Here is a 6,000-nt window from a genome sequence, read left to right on the forward strand (position 1 = left end):
GGGAGCAGGCAGCCCTGCAGCTGTGCACCATGCCCCATCTAGAAGCTATTCAGGCAGCTTCAAATTTCACGTTGCACACCATGTTAAAACGTCAGCCTGCTGAAGCTTTTGGAGCTTTGCAAACTTGCTCTCTCTCTCTCTCTTCTCTGTGTGCTTTCCTTCTGCAGTATCTTTCACTCATCTATGATTACAAACAGGCTAAGGGCCAGGGACATGTGTGACACGGTAGTTGTTGTAAAGGCGGGTTGTTGATGTTAGGCAAGGTTGGAGTTCAGGGCCCAGAAGGAGTTTGAACATTCAATACCTCTATGGATTATCCTGGAGTACTCCAACTGCCATCTGCATAATAGAGGCAAAATTATATCAAAATCTTTACAGTAGCAGCTAACTGGGATTCATCAGGCTGTGCATACTCTTAGTCCAAGTAAACTTGGGTCCTGTTACTGCATAGCCACGTTCTCCATCATCTTTGATGCATTTTGCCTTTAGGTAAATTGTGAGTGCTTTGGAGAAAAATACTAATTGGAGACTTGCACATCAAACCCTGAGTCCTGCATGAACTCTGCAAGGGTCACTATAACAAATATAGTGCTAAACAAGGGTGCTGAAATAACAGTCCTCAGGCTTTTGCCACATCTTTGTTTCGTCTCACTAGGAGAATGGATCACAGTCTCTTTTCGTTCTGAAGCTTCAGGGCACTTTCACAATTCTTAAAATCTTCTTCTTGGTAATGAAATGAATTTCAAAATATAGTAAGTGGTGACAAACACATGGAATGTTGTGACTGGCTCTCCTCAAACCTGTCTCCATTTTTTTTTTACATTATTTCCTCCATGTATCGTCTTAACCTTCACAAGTAGAAGTAACTCAACATTCTTTATAGACATTATATGAAACAATATTTAAGTGCCTTGTTTAATAGTGGTCATATCTGTCTCTCACGTGGTTGAGAATTTACCCTAGCTAGAGCTGCTTTGATGCTTTGTTTTCTTGCCAGCTGATAAAAGGATAATTACAACAAAAGAAATAGAGGCAAGAATTTGGGCTGAATAAGCTAACACGCTAGAATTCTACTTAGATTCCTGCTTACGTGGTCAAAACAAAACTATTAATATTCAAGATCTGTTCATGACCATGAGACTTGGGGGATGATGTACAGATTAGATTCACTGTGGGCATAAGAGATTGACGCAGGCTCAGGCTGGGGCTAGAACTGGCAGTCAAATGTTTACCTCACCGTGACACTAACCTGTCTACCTCACTTCAGACTCAATGCAGATACATTGGTATCTCTGAATGGTGTTTCACCTTTGTGGAACCTGGCTATACCATTTCCATTTGATACTAACTTGGACATCTCTACACCATGAGTCATAGTGCCCACATTGTCTCTGATATTACAAGTCGCTGTATTACAAGACTTGACTTTCATGTGTCTGAAGCCAGAGTACAACCTTCTCCCCAGAGTGATGTACTAAATTCCATATATTAAGGAGTGCACTTTAGGCAGGATCTAAGGTATCTTCCCCCTCCGGCCTGATAGCTACCTAGACTATTCAATAGGAAATGCTGAAGAGGTCATCATACACATCCCATTTCCCAGGGCCCCAGGCTCCCTGGGAACAGGTTTCCATATCTGAAATCACCTTCTGGGTTCTGGCAGCTACACTGCCCCTTCTGAAATACAGCTGGGGGTGGTGGGAAGGGGGAAAAGTCTCACATCTCAGGTGACTGTTCAACCCATTAAATCATTGTATGAAAATAGGTGGGAACCACCATTGTATCATTGAATGAGCATAACCACAGATACTGTGGCTTTTGTGGGGTTCACTGACAGAGGTTAAGGGGTGTAGAGGGAAGAACATATTGTATGAGGCTTTTCATGTCTTACATGTGAGAAAGGGCTGAGCCCCGCAGCTTTTCCAGCACTTCTGAGCAGAGGCAAGTCTGTTCTTTAGGATGCTGGAGAGCTGCACAGATTGTTGAAAATTAGGCACCGATAGACTTTGCTATTTAAAGGTGTAGAAGGGAGTATTAAGGATTTCAGTCTTGATTATAAGGACCTACATTGTATCCAAGACTTTTACTTTCCTCTGTGAAGCTGAGCATCTGTCTCTACAACGCTACAGCTTCACATTGGAAAATCCTGATGCAACCAAACTGAAATGCTCCAGAGGAATTAATTGGTGACCTTGCCTGACAGACCAAAATAAATCTGGCAGGCCGGTTGCCCCCTTTGCCAAGTCCTCGGATCCCCAGCTGCAGCCGTACGGATTACACAGCTTCCTGGGCTGGGTAAGGTTGCCAGCTCTGAGTCCAGCAACCAGCCAGCCCCCCCGCGCTGCCTCCTGCCTTCAGCTTGGCTCCGCAGGCTCCTAAGCATGCCCAGGGCCAGCTGGTTAGCACCAGGCAGACAGGGAACCTGGCACTCCCCCCACCTTTTGGCCAGCTGGTGGATCAACAAAATGGATTGCTCCACTCATGAGAAATGCTGGGATGCCGACATCTCCCTCCTGCGCAGAGTGAGACGCAATGTGACAACCCGAAACTTCCCTGAGATGCAATTCCTTTTTGCGGCGCGTACGGGCTACTCTCTGCCTCACTTTCCTCACTCGTGCAGGGGACTAAGGAGCTTTTCAGGTGTGGTGTGAAGAGGTTATTTCATTTATATTTTTGAAAGGATCTGAAGCCCAAAGCACTAATTTTTTGTACATTGTTCGGCATCTCATTCCAGCTTTCTCTTGGTGGGTAGGCACAGACTAGCTGAATTAAAGGTCAAGGTTTAGGTTACCGGCACAGGCAAAGCTCTGTGCTTTGTGTGCTACTCAGTCCTACCAAACCCACAGCTTTACACGAACAAACACCCACAGAGAGAATCTTGGCCTGGCCAAGGCAGAGTCGTAACTCAGACTATAGTATTGATTTATATCATGTCAATATAAATATAAATATAATTAAGAAGGATTTCTCATTTCTTTCAAAGCTTCTACCACCAATTCTAAGGCTAAATCCTTTATGGTACAAACATTTTAATGTCACCTTCACTCACCTGCTGCACGTTTTCAGCATGGCACTGAAGAGTGGTTGAAATGTATAAGTTTTTGCTCCTCTTGAACTGTTGCTTTATCGTGAGCATCCTTTTGGACAACATTCCTTCCTTAAAAGTCTCGTTTTAAAGGGGTTTTTTCAATGATTTATATATGCAACTGATTTGTTTTGAGATTAGGTGATCAGGACTGTATGCCTGAACAGCCCCATATGTAATGGCAATATAAATATTTTCTATAATTGTGTCCACCCCTTCACCATTGTTCCAGTCATCAAGTCCCCTTTTAACTGCAGCTCCATATCGAGCACGAGACAAGCATTGCACTGCCACAACAGCTTACATTTGCATAACCTCCAATAACCTCTGTGCTGTAGACAATGTGAGATTTTTCACCACTGCTAGCTGCAAATGCATTTGTCTAGCGAAGCTGCCAAAACTCATATTTTAGCTCGGGAAGTCCTTCATCCAATAAGGCTCTCATTACACTTCCACCGTTCTACAAGCACTTCATGCTAAGGCGATCAAGATGGTAAAAAAATAGTACTTTTTTAAAACCAACAGCCTCGAGTCAGTGGGTCTTTGGAATACAGATGAAGTGGGATCACCCAGGGTTGGCCCCCTCAGGAAGATACCTGATAATTTCCACATTACCTCATCCTTGAATTTCAATCATTTTCTCAATAGTTGCACTAACAGCACTGAAATCATTGAACCTCACCATTTTACTCCACATCAACATGCACTCTAGAAAAAATAAAAAAAAACTTTCTTCTGCTGCAAAAATGTTGGTAGATCTTTTAAAACAGTATATGAGAAATAAAATACGTGGCATAGTCTGCCTTACTATTCCAATGACTCAAGTTTGAAAACGGCAATAATTTTTCTGAGTGACAGACTGAGAGGTTGCTTACTTGGTTATCACACAGCAATTTCACAGCTTCTGGGTTTCATTACCCCCTTCCCTCCCCAAAAGACTTCCTTCATATGAAAAGACCTTTCCTACTTTAAGCTCTTCTCTTTGCCTGAATTCTTCATTATGCCATTTGTAGGGCTTATTTTTCCCTTGTTAGGCAGAAAGCAGGGTCGTAATGAAAGCGCTACGTAATCACGTATGTCTCAACAAGCCGAACAGATTCCTACAGCAACCCCCCAGGAAACCTAACTGCATCCCCCTCCACTCCTACCAGCTGCTGCTGTGCTTATCTTCTAGATAAGGGACTTGGTGAGCTCCTCTACGGCCTTGCCTTTGAGGGAACGGAGCAGTGGGAAAGCAGGCTTACTTACTCTTCACCCTGACCTCTAGGTGAGAAGCAGCCTTCCCTGTACAGTTATATGCTCACAGTAGAGGCTGATAAATAGACCGAACCATAAATCGAACAACAGAGTTAAATAAAATCCATTAGCTATGTTCTCTGCAGAGGGCCCTTCTTGTCTGGCTCCTGGGGGTCCGCCGTTTGCAAACTTGCTGCCACTAGAGGGCAAACGTGACCAAGCCATTTAACCAAAGAAATATCTCTACATTAATATATAATCAATTTTAATTATGGCTTATTGTGTGAGAAGGAGCCTCTTTGTCTAACTGTACCTTCAGAAAAGATACGGTACTGGTATCTTTTACCAGACACACCAATATCAGACACACAAGAAGTATTCACAGTTGCAGCTGTGCCAAAACACGTTGCTGCTTCATTACATGTGGCCCTAAAAATTTTATAAATATGCAAGTCAAACACTATGCTCAAATATTCAAGCAAAAATCTGGTATATATCTTGATATGATTCAAACCAATACAAGCAAAAACAAACTAGGTACATTTCACCTTGTGGAAAAGTATTATTTTGAAAAATATATTCACAGTAACCAGTCGGAAGGTTTCCAGAAAACTGTTGAGATCCCACTCCGGGAATCTCCTGTTAAGGGAGGAGGTGACACAATGAAACATCTAGACTGACTCCCTCTACAAGGCACTTGCCTGGCTTTCATCTCATTCTGAATGAGCCCATTGGCAGTTCAAGTCTCGTTCAATAGCTCTTCATAATGGCTTCAGGGTCTGTTTCTGGAGTTAGTCATTATCACATAATATGGGCATTTAGCTATTCAACGTTAGGATACAGAAGGTAGTTTCTAGTGTAACGAAGTGAAAGGAAGAAAGTAAAGAACACACACAATGCGTAGGGAATAACTCAAGATGTAATTTAAACTAAGAGGAGGAAATAGTATTTTTTTTATAATTTCTTGAAAGGTTTGTGCAGGTGATTTTCCTAATAGAAAGAAATGATAGGTTTTGAAAGATCCTGCATTCGTACAAGCCTGCAGAATTGGTATCAAAGCTGAGAAGCAGGCGAGTCTGTTCTCCCCTTAATGTAAGCAGAGCAATATTTTTCTTCAAAGGGAGGTCCAGCTTCATAACTGCAATGAGATGCAATTCCACTGATGTCTCTGGAGTTGCATCTGCCTCTGGTAGCAGTAAGTGTGACCCCCCCAGCATCAGGATTTTATAAAGATTAGCCCAGCAAGCACATAAAATATCAAAAGCTACAGGAAATTTTCAGCATTTTCCTTCAGCTCCTCAGAAGGGAAGTTGTCAAAGTAGCTGTCTGCTAAACATATCATCTGCCTTACTATAGAAAGAAGGATGTCAACACTGCATGTCAAATCCAACCCTGAGATATATTTTTTAATGGGCAGGATATGACTTAGACAGATCCCAAATCTCTCTGCAATTACCTGCATCTGTAGGAAAGGCACAAAAGGATTTATCTTAAAGAGCTCTCAAACTATTCTCCAGTCTTGCTTTTTGTGACAGAAGCAAAGTAAAAATCTTAGGAAAATACTTTCAAAGGCATTGTTTGAGGAGATTGCAAGTTTTAGTTGGTCCCATGCCTTCACACCAGCAATAGTGCCACTCAGGTGCAGTTTGGCCAATGACAGTTTGCTCTCAGCCACCACC

Source organism: Aptenodytes forsteri, unplaced genomic scaffold (genome assembly GCF_000699145.1).
Source record: "Aptenodytes forsteri isolate BGI_AS27 unplaced genomic scaffold, ASM69914v1 Scaffold119, whole genome shotgun sequence".
NCBI classification, from domain to species: domain Eukaryota; kingdom Metazoa; phylum Chordata; class Aves; order Sphenisciformes; family Spheniscidae; genus Aptenodytes; species Aptenodytes forsteri.